General features: G+C 53.4%; 1 protein-coding gene across 1 annotated transcript in view; it reads left to right on the top strand.

The window, feature by feature from the left end:
• Window positions 1-7,189: 7,189 nt before the first annotated feature.
• Window positions 7,190-22,899, top strand: part of PAK4 (p21 (RAC1) activated kinase 4) — a 42,691-nt gene continuing 26,981 nt past the window's right edge. The window contains exon 1 of the mRNA XM_041742709.1: window positions 7,190-7,330. The gene's annotated coding sequence lies outside the window, so the exon portion shown is untranslated. The remainder of the gene's footprint in view (window positions 7,331-22,899) is intronic.

The raw sequence follows: 22,899 nt of genomic DNA, 5'->3' as shown, positions 1-22,899 counted from the left end.
CACCTCCCACTACTTGTCCCTGCCCACTCTGCTCCAGCCATGCTGGCCTCAACTGTATCAGATGACCCTCCTCTGTCTGCACTGGCTGTTCCCTCTGCCTGGGACACTGCCCCCGGGTACCCCCATGGCTCTCTCCCTCCCCTCCTTCAAGTCTGTGGTGAGGCCTCTCCCCTGACCACCCTGCTTAAATTAAAATAGCATCCCACTGCCTACCTCCCATCACCTTTCCATTCCAATCACTTCCACATTGTGGCCTACTATAGAGATATATCTTTATTTTTTTAAAGATTTTATTTATGTATTTGAGAGAGAGCACAAGCAGGGGGAGGGAGAAGCAGGCTCCCCGCCCAGCAGGGAGCCCCACAAGGGGCTCAGTCTCAGGACCCTGGGATTACGACCCCAGCTGAAGGCAGACACTTAACCAACTGAGCCACCCATGTGCCCCTGGAGATAATATCTTTAATGATTTATTCTTTAGCTCCTCCACCAGAAAGTGAGCTCTTGGGGCGCGGGGGATTCTGAGATTTCTCCCAGTTCTGTTTATCCCTGCGATTCTAGTACCCAAAACATAGTAGTTGTTCAATAAACACTGGTTGAGTGAATGAGGAGAGGCAGGAGAAACCCAGATAAAATGTTTAAAGCAGCACTGGCATCGAAGGAGCAGGTGATCAATAGCAGGAATGACGGTAATTTAGGTGAATCAGATAAAGGCCCAGCCCTTGGGGCTCCCACTGCTGGGCATGCAGGAGACAGGCATGTCTCGGTGATTGCAACACCCATGATGTGTGACAAGCACAGGAAGTGACAAGTTGCAGGAGTGAAGACCCAGCAGCATCTGGGAGGCAAAGCCGAGCAAGGTGTTTTGTTTTGTTTTGTTTTTAAGATTTTATTTATTTATTTATTCATGAGAGACACAGAGAGAAAAATAGAGACAGACAGACACAGAGACACAGAGACACAGGCAGAGGGAGAAGCAAGCCCCATGCAGGGAGCCAGACGTGGGACTCAATCTCAGGACTCCAGGATCACACCCTGGGCTGAAGGCAGGAGTCAAACCGCTGAGCCACCCAGGGATTTTCCCCCCCACCCCCCATCAAGGGTTTTGGAGGCTACACAAGATGCCTGCCTAGCAGGCTGGGAGTGACTGCTCCCGGGAGGGGCAACAGGGTCCCAGGGACAGTCTGTGAGGTGGCTTGGGGTCTATGGGAGAGACAAGAGGGGAGGAGCTGTGGGTCTCAGGATTTATTCATTAACAAATATTTATTTACTGAAGTCTTTCATTGCTCACATTGGCCAGAAATGGGTTTTTTGTTGTCGATTACAGTTAAGAACCAGGGAAGAACAATGCACCCACCGTGATCCAGTTGTAGATACTGTGGTGGCTGAGATGATATTTTGGCCCTTGTGAGGCTTACATTCTACTGGGGGAAGTAGAGAAGAAACTGTGAAGACAAAAATACTATTGCCTGAGAATTCTTGATGGTGATCCGCACTGTGGAGAAAATACAGCGGGGATTAGAGCATGGGAAGGCAAAGGGTGATGTCAGTATGGTGACCAGGAAAGGCCTCTCTGAGGAGGTGACGTTGAAGCCAAAGGACAGGGAGCTGGTCAAAGCAAAGACCTATATGAGGGATCCAGGTAGAGAGACCAGCAGGTGCAAAGGCCCTGAGGCAGGACCAAGGGTGTGTGTGTTTGAGAAACAGCCATGAGGCCAGGGTGACTGGTGTGGAGTGAGTAGAGTTGCCAGATAAAATACAGGATGCCCTAAATTTGAATTTCAGAAATAGTACATAAATGTTTAGTCTAAATATTTAGTCCCAAATATTGCGTGGGGACACCCTTATACTAAAAAAAATGACTGGAGGTTTATCTGAAATCCAAAACTAGCTGGGCATCCTGTATTTTTATTGGCTAAATTTTCATTGTAACCATAGGAATAAGTAAGAAAGGATGTGGAGGAGAAGAGGCCATAGAAAGGACAAAAAGTTCCTCTCGGCATCCCCGCACACATGCCTGAGGAGACAGGACATTCTTTGCATTCTTTGGGGACCTCTGTTATTTGGTGTCCCTACTCCCTGGGTGAAGGTCCTTCCTCTCAGCCCTCTACCCCATCCTCCATCCAGATCTTTGCTGCTGCTTTCCAGCAAAAAAAAAAAAAAAAAAAAAAAAGATAACATCGTTATTTTATTTTAGGGGAGAAAGTAACACATTCGTTATTAAAAAAAAAATCAGGGGCGCCTGGCTGACTCAGTTGGTGGAGCATGCAACCCTTGATCTCAGGGTCGTGGGTTTGAGCCCCACGCTGGGTGTAGAGATTACTTAAAAAAAATTCTCTTTAAAAAAAAAAAAGAAATTCGGGGTGCCTGTGGGGGCTCAGTCACTTAAGTGTCTGGGTCTTGGTTTCACCTCAGGTCATGATCTCAGAGTCGTGAGATGGAGCCAAACACGGGCTCTGCGCTGAGCGTGGAGCCTGCTTAAGATTCTCTCTCCCTCTCCTGCCCTTCCCTCTGCTCAAGCTCAGTCTTTCTCTCAAATAAATAAATAAATCTTTTTTAGAATGAGGTAGTAGTTGTAAAGTGCTTAGCACAGGACCTGCTACAGAGAAAATCTTCAGTAAATGTTTGCAGTTGTCATTATCAACATGCTTGGCACACAGATGGCATTCAACGAATATATTTATTGAATGAATCTGAGCAGTCTTTTTTTTCTTTTCTTAAAAAAGATTTTTTTTTTTTAATTTGAGAGAGAGCAGGGGGAGGGGCAGAGGCAAAGGAGAGAGAATCTCAAGCAGACTCCCCGCTGAGCGATGAGCCCGATGCAGGGCTTGATCTCAAGATCTTGAGATCATGACTTGAGCTGCAACCAAGAGTCAAGTGCTCAACTGGCCGAGCCACCCAGGTGCCCTGAATTTGAGCAGTCTTCAAGAGCATCAGATTTGAGGTCAGACCTCCCGGTTAAAATTCCGGTAAAGCTGCTTACACGTCGGGGGACTTTGTTCCACCTTCCTCCCATGCCTCACTTTCCTCTTCTGTGAAATAGGGATCCCATCTTACAAAGAAGTGGAAAGGATTAGGTAAGTTCACGTAGCCAAAGTGTTTAGAGAGACTCTGGTATAGCAAGCAGTGAAAAAAAATCGGAAGCAATCTAAATATGCAACAATAGGGAAATCGTGAAGTATGGTATGATACATCAATAATTAAAAAACAATGATTTTTTAAAAATCTTACTAGAATACCACTAACGATGAATACAGTTGATCCTTGAACAGCGTGGGGGTTCAGGGTGCCCATGCCCGCACAGTCAAAAACCCAAGTAATAACTTTTGACTCCCCCTAAACTTAACTACTAATAGCCTTGTGTGACCAGAAGTCTAACCAATAACATAGTCAATTAATGCATATTGTGTATGTTATATGTATCATATGTTATATTCTTACAATAAAGTAAGCTGGAGAAAAGAAAATGTTATTAAGAAAATCATGGAGAAGAGAAAATACATTTATGGTGCTGTACTGAATTTACTGAAAAAATCTCCTTATTAGGAGACTGATGCAGGTCAAACCTGTGTTGTTCAAGGGTCACCTATACATTCACATGCACACCTTTGTCTCTTTTTTTTTTCCTTCAGGAACAATTCTTAGGGACGCCTGGGTGGCTCAGTCAGTTAAGTGGTTAAGCGTCAAACTTTAGTTCAGGTCATGATCTCAGGGTCCTGGGATCAAGCCCTGCATCAGGCTCTGAGCTCAGTGGGGAGTCTGCTTGTCCTTTCTCTGCACCACCCCTGCTCCTGCTTTCTCTCTCTCTCAAATAAATAAATAAAAATCTTAAAAAAAAATTCCTAGAAGTGGAATTGATGGATATTACCAAAAATCTGCCCCAGATTGTAGATCGTAGTCCTATATATGGGGTATGAGAGTGGCTGTTATCCTATATTCTCATCAGCACTGATTATAATATAAAAAATATTTTTCTGGGGCACCTACGTGGGGCAGTCAGTTAAGCCTCCAATTCTTGGTTTTGGTTCAGGTTGTGATCTCAGGGTCATGAGATCAAGCCCTGCACTGGGCTCAGGGAGACATTCTCTCTCTCCCTCTGCCCCTCCCACTCATGCTCTCTCTCTTTCTTTCCCAAATAAGTAAGTAAATCTTTAAAAATATTTTTTTTTCCAGAGAGACCAGAAAAATAAAAAGCATCTGTTTAGTGTCTCTTTCATTAATTTCTTATTTGCCAGTTTCATTTTTTCTTATCCACTGTCTGTACTTGAAATTTTTGTTCATGTCCTTTGCCTGTTTTTCTGTTGTATGTTCACTTTTCTTATTGATTTATAAATGCTTTTTACATATGAAGGACACAAAGCATTGCCTGCCACTTCTATACTGCTGCTTATCTTTTCCCTTGATGTACTGAAATTCATTATTTTTATGAGACCAAATCCTCCTCATCTGTTTCCATCTATTGGGAGTCGCCACCTCACCACCTCTTCCAGGAGGCTCTTTTGGAGCTGATTTTCTCTCTCAGAGCCATGGAGTAGGAGGGCCTAATTACCCATCCTTAGGAAACCCCTGGAGCAGATCTTGCTGGGCTTGTTCAGGTCTGATCTCCGCCAGAGATTCCCCAATTAAGTTCCAAGGGGGCTTCCCCAAACGTGGGTTCTAGAGCCTAATGCCATGCAATTTGAGGCAAAGGCTGCACCTGGCCCTCCTCCCCCATCACCGGGCCGGGATAAAGTGCTGCCATCTCAGCTACAAGACTTGATTTTTAAAAAACGGACACTGTGCAGCATACAGATTTCAAAAGAGCACAAAAACAAGAACATTTAATGCTGGCGAGGCTACTTCAAAGCGCATGTTCCCTCTGAACGCTGGTGGGAGCGGGAGTTGGATCCTTGCAGCACAATTTGGCAATGCGTGTTCAGGCCGCGGGGAGGCAGCAGAGGGAGGTTAGCAAGAGCCTCGCCCCGGAGTCAAAACTGGGGATGAGCCCTGGCTCTGCCCCACTAGCTTGTGCGACTTTGAGCAAATAAAGTTACTTTTCTAAGCTTCAGCTTCCTCTGCCGAGCCGGAATAACCATAGCCCCTGTTGTTAAGATCACACGGCTTAGCTCCATGCATGGGAACTGTTACTATTATTAAATCGTAAAGTTGTACATTTCCTTTGACCCAGTGGTTCCATTTGTGGTAATCTATTCAAAGGAAATAATTAGAGATGTGCATAAATATTTAACTGCTAGAACTCAGGCGGGGGGAGTATCATTTATGATAGCAAAATATTTATCACAGCTTAGATGTTCAACAACAAAGGGTGGTTAAACACATTAGAGTTCATTGATAGGATGGCATCCATGCAGCCATTAAAACTAATGTTCTTGAAGAAAATGATGTGGAAAGATACTGGTGATATTTTTAATCTTGTTTTTGGAAACACAAAATCCCTTATAAATGTGTGTCTCTGATTCTGTTAAAAACAAAAAGGGTAGGTACATGTACAGAAAGAAATGACTCATCCTGCCATCATTCATTCATTGCCTCCCCCAGACATTAATTAAATGGCTACTATGGCCTAGACACTGCGCTGGGGCGGGGCAGTGGGGGGGATGCACTTAGCATTTAAGAGAATCTCGGAGGCCGTGGAATTAGGCCTCACCCAAGCATCCATTCAACAAATGTTTACTGAGCATCTACAGGCCCATCGTGCACTGGGCACTGGGCATGCACAGTAAACAAAACAGACAAAAATCCATGCTCTCGTGGAGCTGACATTTCAGTAGAGGAAACAACCCAAATAACTACAATTAGCTAATTATCTAGTTTGTTAGAAGGCGATTGGAGCAGGAAAATAAGAAAAAGCAGATGAGGGGAAGGGCTTAGCAGCATGCGAGAGGGATGTTTGCTGCTTTAGTTAGGGTAGGAAGGAATCACCCTGAAAAGGTGATATTTGAGTAAAACCCTGAGAGAGGTAAGGGAGGGAGCCCTGAGGATACCTGGGGAAAGAGTCTCTTCCGGACACAAGGAGCAGCCCATGCAAAGACCTCGAGGAAGGGGAATGCCCGGTATCTTTTCTGAAAGAGCAACGTAACTGGGGCCCAGTGAGTGAAAGCATAGGATAGGATGTCTGGGTTTAGCTTATGGATTTTGTTGTTGTTGTTTGTTTTCTCGTATTTTCCTTTTTTTTTTTTTTTTTTGGATGAATTATTTTTTTTATTTTTTTTATTTTTTTATTTTATTTATTTTTTTTTTTTAAATTAATTTATTTATGATAGTCACACACAGAGAGAGGGGGAGAGAGAGAGGGCCACAGGCAGAGGGAGAAGCAGGCTCCATGCACCGGGAGCCCGACGTGGGATTCGATCCCGGGTCTCCAGGATCGCGCCCTGGGCCAAAGGCCGGCGCCAAATCGCTGCGCCACCCAGGGATCCCGAATTATTTTTTTTAAAAGCTTACAGAAAAGATTAAGATCAAACAGTGTCTTGGTTCCAGTTCAAGTTCCTGGACTCGGATTGTGGTTCAAAACTCATTATCTACTTCCTGTAATCCTGAGGCAGCTAGTTCACCCTTGTGAGCCTGTTTCTGTCCCTGTAAGATGGGTATTAATACTAGGACAGGGTTGGGACGCCTGGGTGGCCCAGGGGTTGAGCATCTGCCTTGGCTCAGGTCGTGATCCCTGGGTCCTGGGCTCGAGACCCCCCTCCGGCTCCCTGCAGGGAGCCTGCTCCCTCTGCCTATGTGTCCCCCTCTCTGTGTGTGTCTCTTATGAAGAAATAAAGTCTTTTAAAAAAATAATACAACAGGGGTTTGGTGAGCATTTAGTGAGCATTTAGTGAGACAATGCAAGGGGCTTTTGGCCGGGTGTCTGGAACATAAGTGCTTGGTAACTGTTTCTGGCCATTGTTACCCATTACTGCCTTCCACCCGCTTACTCGGTTTTTTGGTGTAAGGTGCGACTGCTGCACGCGGAGGGTCATTTCCCCTTTAAGAACCTGATTGGGCGGGGAGCCAGCTTCCCCGCACCCTTTCCAAATTTTCCAATCTCCGCTCGGCATTTTCTGCCCGAAGGGCTCCGATTGGACAATCTGCACCAATCAGAGGCTGGAGCGAGCTCTGCCGGCGGCCCAGCCCCGCCCCTGGACGGGCCCTGCCCCCTGCCCGGTCAGCCCCGTTGCTATGGGGACTGGTGGGCGGCGAGGGGGGAAAGCCCCGGATGTTCGTTGGGGATTTAACATGGCGGCGGCAGTGGCCGCGGTGGCGGCGGCGCAAGAGAGCTGAGGGCGGTGTGAGGGTTCGGGATTCCGAGTCGAGCTGCTAGGCCGCGAGCAACTGCAGCGCCGAGCCGGTAGGATCAGCGGTCTGGCCTGGAGATTGGGGTGGGCCGGGCCATGGCGGTGGGGGAGCGTTTACGCAAGTAGGGGGCGGGGCCGCGGGGGTCAAAGTTCACTCGAAGAGGGAAGGGTCGCGTCGGAGAGGTCGGGGGTCAGTGCCGCCGGGGAGGGTGGTGTAGAAGAGGTCGGAGGTCAGAGTGGCGAAGGGGGCGTGGCGAAGGGGACCTCGAAGTTCGAAATTTGAAGTGGGGCCCTTTGGAGGGGGTCGGGGCGAGGGTCATAAAATGGGGGTCAAAGCGAGTCATTTGAAGGGAGGGCGCGCTTACCGGAGTCGGAGATCACAGCCCCCGGGGCGGCGGGCTGCGGGTTTGCGGCAGCAACCGGCGGAGCAGATGCCCGAGACTGAGGTTGGGGGCCACCTTTTTAAGGGCTCAAGTGTGGGGCGTGGCCAGAGGGGGCAAAGGTCAGAGTGTGACAGATGATGGACCTGAGGGTCAACAGTTAAGACCCCAGTGGGATCCATTGCTGGGGAGGACGGGAGGGATGTCCCAGAGCCATCAAAGGTGCTTCCCGGCCGGGTAAAGGGGAGCCCGCCCCCACAAATAACGAAAAGAAGAGCAACACTCGTGAATTACTATGTGCCCGGTCACTTGGACGCTTTACACGTATTTACCCTCTCCGCAGCCTTATAGGGTTGGCGCTGTCATTAAGAGCCCAAGCGATCTGCCCAGGATCATCCAATGAAGAAGTTCGGTGCTGGGATTCAGACCGGAGTTCTGGGCCCGGTGGTACCAGGCTCTACTGCTTCTCGGGCAATCGTAACTTTGGCTAATATTTAATGAGGCCTAACGCCGTGCTCGCCGCTCTTGATTCGTTATACCACGAGCTTGTGAGGTGGGTCCTGGATAGACCCACTTTACAGACAGGAAAACTGAGGCTCGGGTACCTTCTGCTGAGTAACAGGAGGCGGGTTCCAAGCTGGGTCTGACGGATTTCAGAGCTCCTGCCCCTGGGTTGTTACACTGTAGATTGTTAAAGGACGTTCCTGTCCTGGAAGCAGGGGGCTGGGCAGGGCTGAGCCACTCCCCGGACTGGAATGGATTGTCTCTGGGCTCCTTGGGAGGGTGTGATCTGGGAAGAAAAGTTCTCATGGACCTACGGGGGTGGGGGTGTTTGTGGGTGGCCCTGAGTCCAAGTGAGTCTGATGGGCTTCTGGCTGGGGAGGATGTCCCTGAAGGGAAGCCAGTACAAGGCGAGTGTTCTCTGTACTTAAAACCCCAAGCTCTCATGGTGGTCCCGGATGGCTCCCACGACATTTCCTTCTGCTCTCCGGGTCCCTTGTCAAGGTCCAACCCCACTGGCCTCTTTGCTTTCTTCAACTCTATAGGCATATGCCACCCTCCAGGTCTTTGATGTTCCTCTTCCCTCTGCCCAGAATCCTTTCCCCGCCCGCCCCCTACTCGCAGTCACCCACATGCAGCCCTACCAGCACCACCGGGCCCTCACTGTCCCTCACACACCCTTTATCTCACTCTCTTGTTTTCTCCCCAGGGCTTTGCTCTGTTCTTACCTTGTTTGTCAGGGCACCATGTGTTGTCCGCCTTCCCCCCTCCCTCCGCAAAGAACGTGGGGCCCACGCAGCAGGAATTTCTCCTTGCTGTTCCTTCCCTGAATCCCCGCCTGAAGCAGCCTGGCCAGCGGAGGATGCTTGGTGGCTGGTGGTTGGATGTCGGACACTGTGCTGGGTGCTGAGACGGCAGCAGCGGGCAAGACACAGAACCCTGGGCCTCCGAGGGCTCTCGGTGTCCCTTGGTGGGAGCAGACTGGAACCAGACCCCCAGCCAGTGATACGGGGCCAATTTGGACCCCCAGGGTGCCCGGTCCCCAGGAGTCGGGGGGCAGTGGAGCAGGGGCTGCTGAGCAGCTGCCCTGTATCTGGAGTGTAAGTACCGAGGACTGGTTCAGGGAGCAGCTGCTAGAGCAGGATGCCTGCTGCACACACAGCTCCATCACTCAGGCTTTGTGGCCGTGGGCAACCTGCTTAACTTTCTGGGCCTCAGTTTCTTCCTCTGCAAAATGGAAATGATAACGGCCACGTCACAGGATGGCCACGAGGGCACAGAGTGTGAAGCGCGTGGCCCCGGGCCTGGCACCTGCTACGCACTGTGTTGACATTAGTCCTGCTGCTGCCACCACCTGGGGAGGACCTCAGAAATGAGGGAGGGCCCCACCCCACCTGCCTCCTGGGCTCTCTCAAGCAGCTGCCCTGCACCCCCTCCAGCTCTAGCAGGGTCACCGGGTGGGCACACTGCCAGGCAGTCCTGCGAGGCTGGCCCAACCTCATGCCCTCGTGGTTCCAGCTTGCTCAGCATCCCAGGCTTGGCTGCACAGATAAGGGCAGCTAGGGTTTTGGCATCGGAGACCCGAATTCAGGTCCCTGCCCTGTCACCAGCCATGGGACCTGAGGCAGGTGATTTCTTATTTGCCGGTTTTGTTCCTCATGATACATTTTAAATCGGGGAGGGGAAAAGTAAAGCTTTCAACATAACAGACCATCCACGCCTCCAGCGTCGGGCCTGGGACCAAACTCACAGCCTGGATGTCCCCCTCCCTCCCCGGCCTCCCCGCCTGCATTATCCCTGCACTGGATTTGGTGTCTAGCGTCTCTCTGCAGGTCTTCCTACCGTTCCTACCCTTGAATGTGTTCGCAGATGATAGAGCAACAGCTCTCAACCCTGGCTGCACGCTGCAGTCACCTGGAGAGCTTTCAAAACTGTCGTGGCCCAGGCCAGCCATGGAGACTCCGACTTGGATTCACTTGGTCTGGGGTGGGGCGGGTGTCAGTTATGTGGTCCTCATGGCCAGCCAGGGTTGACCGCCACTGTTCTCCAGTTTTACGGATGATGTAAGTGGCATCCCGGTAAACAGCCTGCCCTTTCTGCTCCACATCAGAGTTTGCATTTCTCTCCGTGAGGATGTGTATAGTTGTAGGATTCCTTGTTCCTGCTGCAAGTGTTTCTTTTCATGATTGTGCCACATAGGAGTTACTTTTTCACCTTTTGGGGGACACTTGGGTGGTTTCCCATTAGGAGAGTGACAATGCTGCATTGAACAGTCTAGAATGCATTTCCTTGTATACTTGTGGCCAGAGTCTCTCTTGGGCATGTGGCTCACAGTGGAAATCCTGGACCTTCTAAATCGTTCTCCTAACCAATTGTACCAGTCCACTTTCCAACAGGGCTCAAGGGTTCCCTTCACTCCACATCCTGCTTTGTGGCAAGTTTGTGGCCCTGAGATGGTGGGTTTATGGCACCCCGGGCTGACTGAGAATAGCTGGGGAGATGGTTCACGTGGTGGGCTTAGCTGGGGCCTGACACCCACCAAGCCTCCACATCCAGGCTTTTGCCCTTTAGGACCTCCAGGACAGTGACCACAACTTTGACCCTTCACTGCCTCTCCTTGGGAGGCATCTCTCAGGGCTGCTAGTGGGAAAGGAAGCTGTACTGACTTGAGGGAGGAAGGAGGCAAAGTGTGGAAAGGGATGGGCAGAGCCTTGTTACACTCTTTCTGGGTGTGAGCACTGGTCCCCCTGGCAGCCAACACAGCCCTAGCCCTACATGCATGGATTTTAGTATACAAAGGAAGACAGACCCATCCCCAGACAATGACAGCCCAGAGTGTCAGGCCTGGGATAGGGAAGCACAAGCAGAAGCATCAAGGCTAGGATACAGGAGGCACAGGGACTGCAGGACTCTAAAAGAGCCTCCTGACCCAGCCCGGGGGATGGAGACATCTGACCAATGAGAAAGAGTGAGCCAGGCCTAAGAAAGGAGGTGGAAAGAATAGAGTGGGTAGTGGATACAGGAAGTGCAAAGGTCCTGAGGTGCAAATGAGCTCGGGATGGTCAAGTACCATCAAGGAGGCCCATGTGGCAGAGTAGGCAGTGAGGTCAGGAAGGTGGGGAAGATGTGGCAGATAGACCAGCGGCTGGCAGGCTGAGGTAAGGAGTGTGGATTTCGTTTTGTGTGTAATGGGGAGTCACTGGGAGGCTTTAAACAACATCTAGTTTCCATTTTATAAAGATTACTCATGTTGCCATGCGGGGAGCGGATCGTGGGGTGCAACAGCAGGGAGACCCACGGGGAGGCTGCTGTAATGGTCCAAGCAGCAGATGAGGGTGGATAGGATGAGGGGGGCAGCGATGGAGGAGGGATCTGTATGCTGCCAAGATTGTGAGGACTTTACCCATATATATTTTTAAAGATTTTCTTATTTTTATTTGAGAGAGAGAAAGAGAGAGCAAGAGCACGCACACAGGCATGCACAGGGGTGAGGGGCAGAGGAAGAGAGAATCTTGAGCAAGCTCCATGCCCAGTGCAGAGCCCAATGCAGGGCTCAAGTCTCACAACCCTGATATCCTGACCTGAGCCGAAATCGAGAGTGGGACACCTAGCCGACTGCACCACGCAGGCGCCTCTACTTTACCCAGATTCACCCATTTGATCTCCACAACAGCCTACAAGGTAGGTATGTTACTATCCCCACTTCAGAGATGAGAAAACTGAGACCCACAGAGGTACGTGGCATGCCGAAGGCTGCCCAGCAGGCAGGTGGCAGACTTGAACTCCAGGCCTGCAGACTCTAGAGTCACTGCTTGTGGTGGCTGCCCTCCAGTGATTTGGAAGTGGTTTGGGTGAGACAAGGCCACTTCCTGTCCATTTGGTTCTTACCCAGGCTCCTCTTTGGATGGAAGCTCCTTGGAGGTCTGTCAAACCCGGGTTGTTTCTGGGCCCTGGGTCCCTACCTCCCTCAGGGGCCCCCTCAACTCTTATCCACTGCCTCACCCCTCCTTGTCCTGCTGGCTCACAGTAAACCAGACTTCCTGGCCAGACGCCGGTCGGGGTGTCCCCAGCAGCTGTTTATCCCATCACCCGAGCCAGGCGGCCACAGATGCTGCCAGCAGGAAGCAGCCTCCTTCCAAGTCACGGCCAGGGAAATGGGACCCTTCCCGCCCCCGCCACCCTTCCGGGGCTGGGGCTTGTTTTCTGCCAGGTGCCTGGGCCCACAGGAAGGTGTCGGGGGTGGGGGAGCAAGGAGGGCCAGGAGCTTTCCCAGGTCCCAGGGGAGCCGGCTATGGCAGATGCAACCGAAGCCACCACTCACTGCAGCCTGTCTCCTGGGGCCCTCGGGCCCTGCCCTGCCTTTCCCCAGGTGCTGCCGCCAACCCCCGGGGGCCAGTGGCCACTTCCCTGCCGAGGCCACACGGTCCGGTTCGCACATGTCCCTGACCCCCTAGCTGGGGCCTCTGGGACAGAGCCAGAGCCTCCGTGGGCCTCCCATCCCTCACCTGTTAAGTGGGCCGTTGGGAGGATTGTGGATCATACCGTAAAGAGCTTCCCAAGTCTCCTGGCACACAGTAAGCTTGTGGTAACAATTTAATAATTCAACAATTTTAACAATTTCCGTTTCCCCGCGCCCCGTCCCGCCGGCTGCTCCCAGCCCCTGGTGATCGGCGCTCCTGGTGATCGGCGCTCCCGGCGCGGCCCGCCGGCCCTGGCTCTGCCCAGCAGCCTGGCCGGGACACGTTATTAGCCGCAGTTCTCTTCCCCAGCGCTCGCATTTGGAGAAGGCGCGTTGTTGTGCCGTGCACACGCATTGCCCTGTCCCCTAAATAATAGTGGAGAAAGCGCACCCGGCACAGACGGGTATCCGGTGGCAGGGAAATCCCGGTCCCAGCCTGGCGGCCAGTCCCCTTCCCAGAGAGCCATTGTTGGCAGCGGCTCCTCTGTCTCAAGATACTTGTCCCTGCACGTGCTCTGCCCCCTTTGTCTCTACCCAGATGGAGCCCACTTCCCAGGTTTGCGTTCTGCCCTCACCCCGGCCCTTTTCGCTCCGCAGGCGTGCGCGAGGGCCTGGAGCGTCTCCTGGTGCTGTCCGTGACTGCGTAGCCTCCCCGACGCGCGCGTGTTCCTGCCAACGGCTCCGGTGGCCGGCCTGGCTCTCCCCGAGCAGGGCTGCACACCCGTGCGGGCACAGCCCAGGGTGCGTCTCTGGGGGAGGGCTCGGGGGCCTGGGATGTGCAGGCCCGCCCGAGAGCGTGCGCCCGCCTACAGCCCAGCCCCAGCGTCTGCCGGCACCGGCTGGCCACCTGCTTGGGGCCTTAGCGGATGCTTTGACCTTTGCCGGTCAGGTAAGGTGCCAGATGGCCCTCGTGGTGGTTCGGATCTTAATGTGAGCAAAGCGGAGCCTCTTTGTGTTTGTTGAAAGCCATTTGGGCTTCCTTTCCCGGGAGCTGTTGTCTCTATGTGGTATTTTTACTTTCCCTGAGAAGGGGAAACTGAGGCACAGGCTGGCAACCCCTCAGCAGAGCAGTGGCAGATCCAGGACTGGAACCCAGGCCTACATGGCTCCGACCTGGAGTTCTTAACTTGTGTGGTAACAGTGGAGGTGAAGGGCACGGGCTTTGGAGCCGGCTGTCCTGCTACTAGCTGTGTGATCCCCGACGAGTCACTTAACTGCTCTGTGCTCTGGTGTCCCAGTCTACAAAATGGAGAGGATAATGGTACGTCTTCAAAGGGGGGTTTAGAGCCTGTAAATGCATAATCATCAGGCAAAATGCATAGTGAGTGCTCAAAGGCTGTTAGCTGCTAGTGGTAACAGTCCTAGCCTTCCTCTGTATCATTACTGTTAACAGGCCTCATCCTGAGCGCTTCCGGTGAGCTAACTCATTGGACCCTCCCAGCACCCCAACATGTAGGCGTTGCTATTATTCCCCTTTCACAGGGGAGGAGATTGAGAACCTGGGAGGCTTGCCTGGGGTCACTGCCCAGTGGGCTCCTAACCACTGTGCCGCACTCCCTCTGCACTCCCTCTGCCACCCCCGGAGCTAAGCCTGAGGGATTAGAGGGCTTTCCCTCCCTGCCCCCCCTCATTGGGTCTTCCTTCCTGGCTGGCTGCAGCAGAGCTTTGGAGGGGAGCACCCAGACAGGTGGGGGCCCCGGGCAGGGTCCCCAGATAGCTCGTTCCCTCCCAGACCCTCCCCGCTTCCACCCCTAGGTGCCAGGCCCAGCCCTGGAAACTCCTGATAAAGCGGCATTGTGCTGCTTGGTGGGTGCGGGCTGGCTTCCCCGGGCTGGTTTCAGCCACTCCCACACCAGGGGAAGGGAAGGGAAGGGAAGGGAAGGGAAGCCAAGCGCCTGCTATCGTGGGCCTCTTCCCGCCCTCCTCCCGCTCCTCTCCTGCTCTCCCACCTCCTCCCCTCCACGGTCAGGGTGAGCAATGGGGAGAAAGTAGGACATGGCCGGAAGGCAGGGCTCTTCAGGGTACCTCCCTCAGGTGAGGACCCCCCAGGCAGTGCGCCTCCTCTCTCCCAGGGGACCCCTCCTCTGCTGCCCACAGGGGCCTCGGCAGCCCGGTCCTCCCTTCCTCCACGGCAGCCTGGCCCCGATTACTGGGCTCTGAGATCCGTGTTGTGTATACCTAGTTAGGTACGTTTATGATTCCACTACTTTTAAAGCTTTAATAATCGCGAAGCATAATGTGCCTCCGGAAATGTGCCTAACAAGTGCAGATGTCAGCGTAATGTAATTACGAGATGAACAAACACCTCGCCACACCCAGGGGGAGACCCAGCGCTGCACGCTAGGAACCCGCTGTCGCCCTCTTGGTCACGACCCCAGGAGTGATCACTCCCCTGACCTTGGGGGTCCCCGTGTCCCTGCTTTTGCAGAGTCCCTGCCAGGCGTGCATCCCTGAATTTACAGAATGCCACCTTGCCCGCTTTTGAACGTCACAGAAATGGAATCCTCCCGGCCCGTCTTGTTTGCAGCTGCCTTCTTTATCCCGAGTCTGTGGGGTCCGGCCACGCGGTCGAGCGTGTCAGTAGCGTCCACCCTGGCTGCTGTGCGCTATTCTATTGTGAGGACACACCAGAGCCGAGCTCTCTGCCTCCGGGCCTGCAGGGGTGAATGTCCTTGAACACGCCGCCTGGGCCATGCGTGCACGCAGCTCTCCGGGGAGGCTAGTCAGGGCGCCTGGCTTGGGTCGGAGGGTAGGGTTGCGCACCAGTGCGCACCACACATCGGGTGTGTCAGACTTCTTCATTGACCTTGGAACGTTTTATATACTGTCCCGCCGCAGAAGTAACCTGCGCTTGTCCGTCGTGTTATTTCTTCATTCCCGTGTTCCTGTCCATGCCCGCTCTTTCCTGTCCTACCAGTAGGAGCCAGTGCTTATTCCCTAATAAGTGCTCTGCTGGGGCCACGGGAACCAGAGGTGAGCACAGCAGGGGCCCTCAGTGAGCTCCGCCTTGCAGGAGACAGACCTTGGTCCCAGATCCACATGCAGGCAGGTGAAATAAGCTGGACTCCCAGGCCCCCATCTCTCCCTGCCACACACACACACACACACACACACACACTGTGACCCTGCCTCATTAGTGGGCACCCCATCCATCTTCTCGACTGGGCCAGGAGTCCGGTGGCATCCTGACTCCGCTCATCCTTTTCCTTCACATCCACGGTGGCAGGAACGCCACTTGGTCTACCTGCAGAGCAGAACCTGGCACCTTTCACTCTTCCTCTGTGGCAGCCGCCGCTTGAGCCACCCCCGTCCCCCCACTTTCCCCATTGCTCCCACCGTCTGTCCTCACATGAAGCCAGAGGGGGTCAGGGTCAGGGTCGGATCATGTCCCTGCCTTGCTGAGGACCCTCCTGTGGCTTCATCTCCCTGTGGGGGGAGGGGAGAGGGCAGTCATGAGATCCTGGCCCAGTTTTCCTGCCAGCTTCTCCTCCTCTCCTACCACGCTGCTCCTGGAACATTCCAGGCTGGGTCCTGCCTCAGGGCCTTTGGTTCATGCTGCCTGTCTGCAACCTGTCACTCTCTCCTCCTACCTTCCCGGGCTTGATTCTCTTTGTAGCACTCATCATCGCTGCTTACATTACATTACGATTTGTGCATCTTTTGCTTTTTGTCCTCCTTGCCCCTCATAACTTGGCTTCCTGGGTTGGGAGGGGGGTTGTGGCAGGGGACCCTTCCTGTGTCCCTTGCTGTAACCTCAGCTTGATACGTGATGTGTGTGCCATGGTTGCTCAATAATTGCTGGTGGAGGGGGAGGGAGTGAAAGAGCCGTGATAAGCTGTAAGTGGTGCTGCCCGAGAGCAGAGCGTGGTGGGGGAATCTACCCTGAGTGCGGAGCGAATGCCTCTGGAAGGGTGAGCAGGAATCGACTGAGGGAGGGGACGGCAGGGCAGAGGACAGGGGTCTCTGAGGAGCTGAAGGGCAGCTAACATCACTGTCGGCTCTGCCTCCGGTCTGGATTTGAGTGCAGACAGCCACTCGGGCCTCTCCACCTCTCCATTCTTCCCTAGAATCGAGGCCACTCGCGTGTTCTAGGGCATCTCTGAAGTTCGGCTCCTAACATACTTAGGCCAGTGCCTGGTGTATAAATATGAATGTGGTCGTTGGCCTTTTCCTCCTACATATGCTCTCGAGCGCCTGGCCCTTTGTGATTCCCCAGGGACACAGTGGTTGGTGGATAAACAGATCCAGTTGCTACCCATTTGGCGTCTGTCTCTTGGACTCAGCCTTCTGGGGCATCCCCGCTCGGAGGCACGGGAAGGCCTGAAATGACCTTGGGTGCGGGGAGTGCTTATTCCTTAGGCTGACTTGTAGGGAAAACTAATTGAAGGTTTGCCCGGTGCCCCAAGGGTAGCACTCCCTGCGTGTGCCCAGGCCTTCCTGGGATCCCATGTCACAGGTGGGGAGGGTAAGGGTGGCACCGGGGGTGATGCCAGCCCATCCTGCAAGCTGGTGCTGAGATACCAGGACTGGTGGTATCTCCTCTGGGTGCGGATTTGCATCTCCCCAGAGCGGCTTTTCACCTGTTCCTGGAACAGCCGGGGCTCCTCCCTTGGGAAGAGCTCATTTAAGTCACTTGCCTACTTCCCGTTGGGCTGTCTGCAGTCTTATTTGTTACTTCTTTGAGTTAAATCCTAGGTTCTGGATGAGAGCCTTTGTTTCTAAGGTGCTATAACGCTTCCCGCCTGCTGCTCATCTTTGCACTTCCATTGTGGTGTCTTTTGGTGAACGGAAGCGCTTAATTTTAATCTAGTCAAATGCATCACTTTATAGTTCTGCTTCTCACCTTTCTTTGCTCTGGAATATTGTGTGTGTGTGTGTGTGTGTGTGTGTGTGTGTGTGTGTGTGGTGTGAGGTAGGCATCCAGTTTCCTATTTTTCACCTGGATCCCCAATCACCCAAGTATCGTTTATTAGGAACAGACTGACTTTTCCCCACGGCCACCGTTACCCTAAGTCATGTGTCTGTATAAGTGGGTGTGTTGCTGGATGCCCTGTCCTTTTCTCATGACCTTTTGGCCTATTCCTGCATCACTGCCACCCTGGCCGTATCTCTCTAGTTGATCAGAAGTTTTGATCACAGGGAGAGCAAGCACTCCTACTTGTTCTTCTCAAGAGTGTCTCGGCCATCCTAGGCTTTCTGAATTCTACTTAAATATTAGACAAGCATCTCGTCACACACACAGACCTGACATTGGGTCTCCCAGTGCATGAACGTGGTCTGTCTCTCCATTTATTTGTTTTCTCTAAGGTCTCTCAGGAGAGCGCCACACTTTTCCAGCATAGTCCTTGCCCACTCCTTGTTAGATCTATGCTGAGGCACTTTGTGGTGTGGCCTGGGGAGTCTGGGCTTCTTCCCCTGAGAGGCATCTTGCACCCTAGGTTTGGTCTTTGCTGGGTGAGGCTCACTTTAGGGGCAGGAGCCCACCTCACACACACCACCCCTAACCCTGCTTCCTTCCTGGCATCACTCCTGGTCCCTGGCAGAGGGTGGGCAGGGTGCCCGGAGAGGAGGTTGTAATTTCCCTGAATGATTTCAAGGGCTAATTAAAGGTTTTCCTTGACTAATCAGCTTACGGTTTAATTATCGGGGAACAGGCTCAGGGCTGCGGGAAGCAACTCTGGTGGGGTCTCCTCACAGCATGGCAGGAAGGAGCTAGGGCCCAACCCTACCCCGCGGGGGTGGCAGGACCTAGGGATCCCCCCGGCACTCTGCAGTGGGGCAGCAGGTGTGGCTGAGGTCAGTGCAGGGGGGCCCTTCTCTGCTTAAATTCCTTCCATGTCCCCCACTGGCTGGGGAGAGGGCCCTCCCCTGGTGGACCAGGCCCTGCCCCCTTCTGCTTGCACTTTAGCCTTGCTGACCTCTGGTAAGTGCTCTTCTGTCATGTATTCTTTGTGCCTTGACCTAAAGGTCACCTCCTCTGGGAAGCGGTCTCAGGTCTCACACACACACACACACACACACACACACACACACACACACACACCAGAGCAGGTGATAAGCTCTGTGGGCTCCTTGTTGGCTGTCAGGGCCACTCACCCCACCACTGATAAGTGCTTCGTGAAGGGGACCCCTGGCCCGGGCCTTGTGGTCCAGCATGTGAGCTGGAGGGGACCCAGGAGGAGAAGGCTGGGAGTAGGGATGCAGGGCGGAGGACCTAGAGCTAGCTGCTGCCTCCCCAAGGGAGGCTTTTGCCTGGACCAGACACACGATATGGGCTCCTGGGAGTTTGTGGAAGGGGAGGGGACATGGAGATGGCTGTGCCAGGCCTGACTTCATTCCTTGCATTCCTCAGCAGGCCCCAGACTCCCTGTGGCCCAAGGTGGGGGAGGGCGGGCAGGCAGGGGGCAGGGGGCCTCAGCCGCTCCCCTGTATGGTGGAGGGGGCAACCACACAGGGGCCCAAGCCTAGACCATTTGAATCCCAGTCTCTGGCTGTGGGGCCTGAGCATCAATTGGGGGAGGGGGTGTTGTTTTTAAGCTGCCTGTGTGACTTGCTAGGATGAGAGCCACTGGCCTCCAGAAGTGATAGCAAATGTGTTCACTTTTGCAACATTTGGGGCACTTTTCTAGGCCTCTGACATGGCATGATTGAGCCACGTCACCCCCACAAGTATGTTGTCAGAAAATAGGACTGTTTTCCCGCATTTTGGCCGAGGCAGCTGAGGCCCAGGGGCTTCCTTGCGGGAGGTGCAGCCTCTGCGCCGTCCTGTCTTCTGGGCCTGGGTCCTCCAGGTTCCTGGTGGGCGGCCTTCTCTGTCTCCCTCCAATCCTCTTTCTCTCCATGTCTCTGCCTTTTGTGTCTCTCCCTTTTCCTGCCCGCAATTTCTGCTTCCCTTCTCCTGGGTTGAAGCTTCCCTGGCTTCCCCCGTTAACCAGGACCCTGCCAAAGCCATAGAGGGAGGTGGTTTCCCACAGGCCCAGGGCAGGATGGGAAGGAGGCCGATGTCACCTTGCCAGCCTCCCTCACTTCTGTGGGCACCTGGAGTGGGGGTGGGGGGGCACGTGTTCCCCTGACACTCACGGGTACTGGGGCCAGCTTTGCAACCTCGAGGAGGGACTGTCCAGGCAGGCGGACCCTGACGTGACAGATCCTGTGGCCCAGGATCCTTCTGTGGGCCCAGAAGTCTGCTGACGTCATCTGTGGCCAGTTACCATTTTCAGGCTCCTGTGGGGTGACCAAAGGTTTGATTTCAGCAAAGGCTCATGCGAAGATGTGCATATTACAGCGCAGGAGCGTTTACTTTTCAATGGGAATGAGGGGGAATGAGTCCAGGGCTCTTGTGTGTCCCCACTCACCGGGGCTCACCAGCCACCTCTCCCGCACCCACTCGGGGCAAGGGCTCCCCATTGGGCCCTCCGGCTCTGGCTTTCTTCCTTTGTCACCTCGGGCCAGGCCCGGAGCCCCAGATCTCTCTGCGTTGGTTCCCACATCTGGAGCAGGAGGAGACAGATTCCTGCTGCCTCCCTGGGGAGCTGGGAGAAGCGAGTGAGTCAGTGGCGTGTGTGACGCCCAGCACAGCGCTGCCATCGTTATGTCATTATGGCCCCTTTGGCTGTGGTCACTGTTAACCGTTATTAGAGGCAGGCCATGTGTTTGGATTTAGTAACAAAGATTCACCTGGTGAGCTATCCATAATTCTTCGCTGTTATCATTAGGTCACATTTCCTTTTGCAAAATGTTTAAAACCTTCATATAATGGAAGTGTTCACTCATGCTTGGAAGAATGGCCTCGTGCCTTCCCCACGTCCCTGTCCCTATTCCCGTCACTGTCCCCGGTGTCCCACAATTACCAGTGAAGACCAGGCTTTTTCATCTATAACCCAGGCCCCACCTCCCTGATTTTTTCAAAGCAATTCCCATATATCATATGCTTTAACCATACATTTTTCAGATTTTTCTCCTGTAAGAGATTAAAGAGCCTTAAAAAACAAACCCCACAATACTGTTGTCACAGAAAAAAAAGAGCTAGTGATTCCTTAAGATCTTCACATTTCCCCAATTGTCTTATCATCCTTTTTCAATTTGTTTGTTTGATTTGGAATCTAGACAAGGTCTGTGCTTTGCTTGTGATTGACAGGTCCCTTGAGCCTTCTGTAGTTTGTAGGATTTCTCACATCGGCGCTTTTGTGTGCTTGCTATTTGCGTTGTGTATCTGCCAAAGACCTTAGTCCTTTGTCCCCGAGAATTTTTCCAGTCTGGATCCAGCCGAATCCTGGTGTCATTTGACATGTTCCTCTGTCCCCTTTGTTTCCTGTCAATTGGGACTTAGGTCTGGGGGCTTGATTATATTCAGGTTCTGTTTCTTTCGCAGCTGGTGCTATACATATAAACATCAGGTCAACATTAGTGTCTGGGTCACTTTTTTTTTTTCTGGGTCACTTTTAAAATAAATTTAGGGGGTTCCTGGCTGGCTCAGTCGGCGGAGCGTGCTGACTCTGGATCTTGGGGTTGTGAGTTCAAGCCCCATGTCGGGTGTGGAGATTACTGAAAAAAGATAAATAAAATGTAAATCAAGATAAAATAAAATAAATTCCATTAAATTTTAAAAAATGAGTAGATGAAATAAAAAATTTCTCTTTTTTTAGGAGCCGTGCATTAGCTTCCGGCTCCCACCAACTGCCTGTCATCAGAATGTTCGGCTTTGGGCTCCTGCTTTGCTCGGATCCTAGGCCCCCAGCCGAGGGCCATCCCTGGCCTCCAGCCCCACCCTTGACTCTGTCACCCTTGGCTGGCCCCGTGGTTATCTTTAGGCACAGAGCTGCCCTCCTGCCCTGGCTCGGCCCTTGGCCAGCGGGCCCATCCCGGGGAGCTTTCCCGTCCTCCACCCGCTCCTCCTCTGGAACACGATGGGGATACACCTCCCTCGGGGGCTGTGGTCAGGACTCAGGCAGACGGAGACCGTTCAGAAAAGGGCGTGACGCCTGGCGCATGCTCTGCGAGCCGCTGTCCCTCTGCATTTAGCGTGGGCCTCTTGGCCCTCAGCTCCACCACTTTTCCCTCCTGCCCTCCCGCCCTCCCGGCCACGCTGGCCTCCTTGCACACTGTGGCATGTGTCAGGCCAGCTTCGGTCCTTGGGTGTCTGTGGTGGCCATTCCCTCTGCTCTGAATGCTCTTCCCTGGGTTGCTACGTGGCCACCTCACTGCCCTGTGTTCTAGCTCGGATGCCACACACACACACACACACACACTCACACACACACTCACACACCTCCCCGCAGACCTTCCCGACTGCTCTCCTTGCCCTCTCCCTCTCATTGTCTTCTCTGCCCCCCTGGAATGTCAGCTCTGGGAAGGAGGGGACATTTATTTACTGCTGTGTCCCCAGTACCTAAAACTGTGCTGGGCACACACTGCGTGCATAATGCAGGTATTGGGCGCATGAACGAATGAGAGGCTGAACATGGTTAAGTGCGTAGACTTGGGCCTGGGTCAGATCTACCTTGGACTCCTGGCTCTGACGCACACTGTGTGACCTGGGACCAGCACCTCCCTTCTCTGAACCTTACTTTCCTCCTCTGAGACGTGGGCGTGTTGACAGCACCCTGCTCACTGCCTTGTTTTGCACTAGCAGGGTGCCTGAACGTGCCACTTCGTGCTGGCCTTGCCGCCGTCTTGTGTGTCCAGCAGCCGGCACAGATGAGCCAGCCAGGAGCTGCCCCTGCCATGGGGACACTTTAAACCTTCAATCTTAAGTACTCCTTTCACTCTGTAGGACTGGCTGCTGGTGCCCCAGGGCAGGTCAGGGCAGGGACACTGCGGATGGGTGTGTTCCCAAGGCCAGAAAGGCTCACTGAAGAGTGGGATCCCCGCAGGACACGAGAGTGCCCGGGATGTGGAGAGACCCGGTGTTGTGGCCGCCTCTGGGGGCTCCAGGGCTGGCTGCTCGCAGGCCTCTGTTTCCCTTGCAGGAAACAGGCCAAGAGCTGCACGGGGCCAAGGAGGACCGCTGTTCTGATTACGGTAGCAGTTTACAACTTTGGGGTGTGCATGTGCGCATGTTTGTGTCTGTGTAGAAATAGGGCTTGAGAGAGATTGAGAGAGAGAAAAGGTCCGTGTGCGTAGAGACGAAGCTCCCAGCTGCCAGAGCTGCTGCCCCTGCTGTTCACCGCATGGGAGTGTGGAATAGGACCAAGTGGAGCAGTGCGTAACTCCCGTACAGTGTAATGAATAATTGTAATCAAAAGCATACGCCCTCCAGTCACCTCCCAGATCAAGAAGACTG

The sequence above is a fragment of the Vulpes lagopus genome, chromosome 2 (genome assembly GCF_018345385.1).
Source record: "Vulpes lagopus strain Blue_001 chromosome 2, ASM1834538v1, whole genome shotgun sequence".
In the NCBI taxonomy this organism is placed as follows: Eukaryota; Metazoa; Chordata; class Mammalia; order Carnivora; family Canidae; genus Vulpes; species Vulpes lagopus.
Note: the sequence above shows the minus strand (reverse complement) of the source record. Positions and strands in the feature narration are given on the sequence as shown.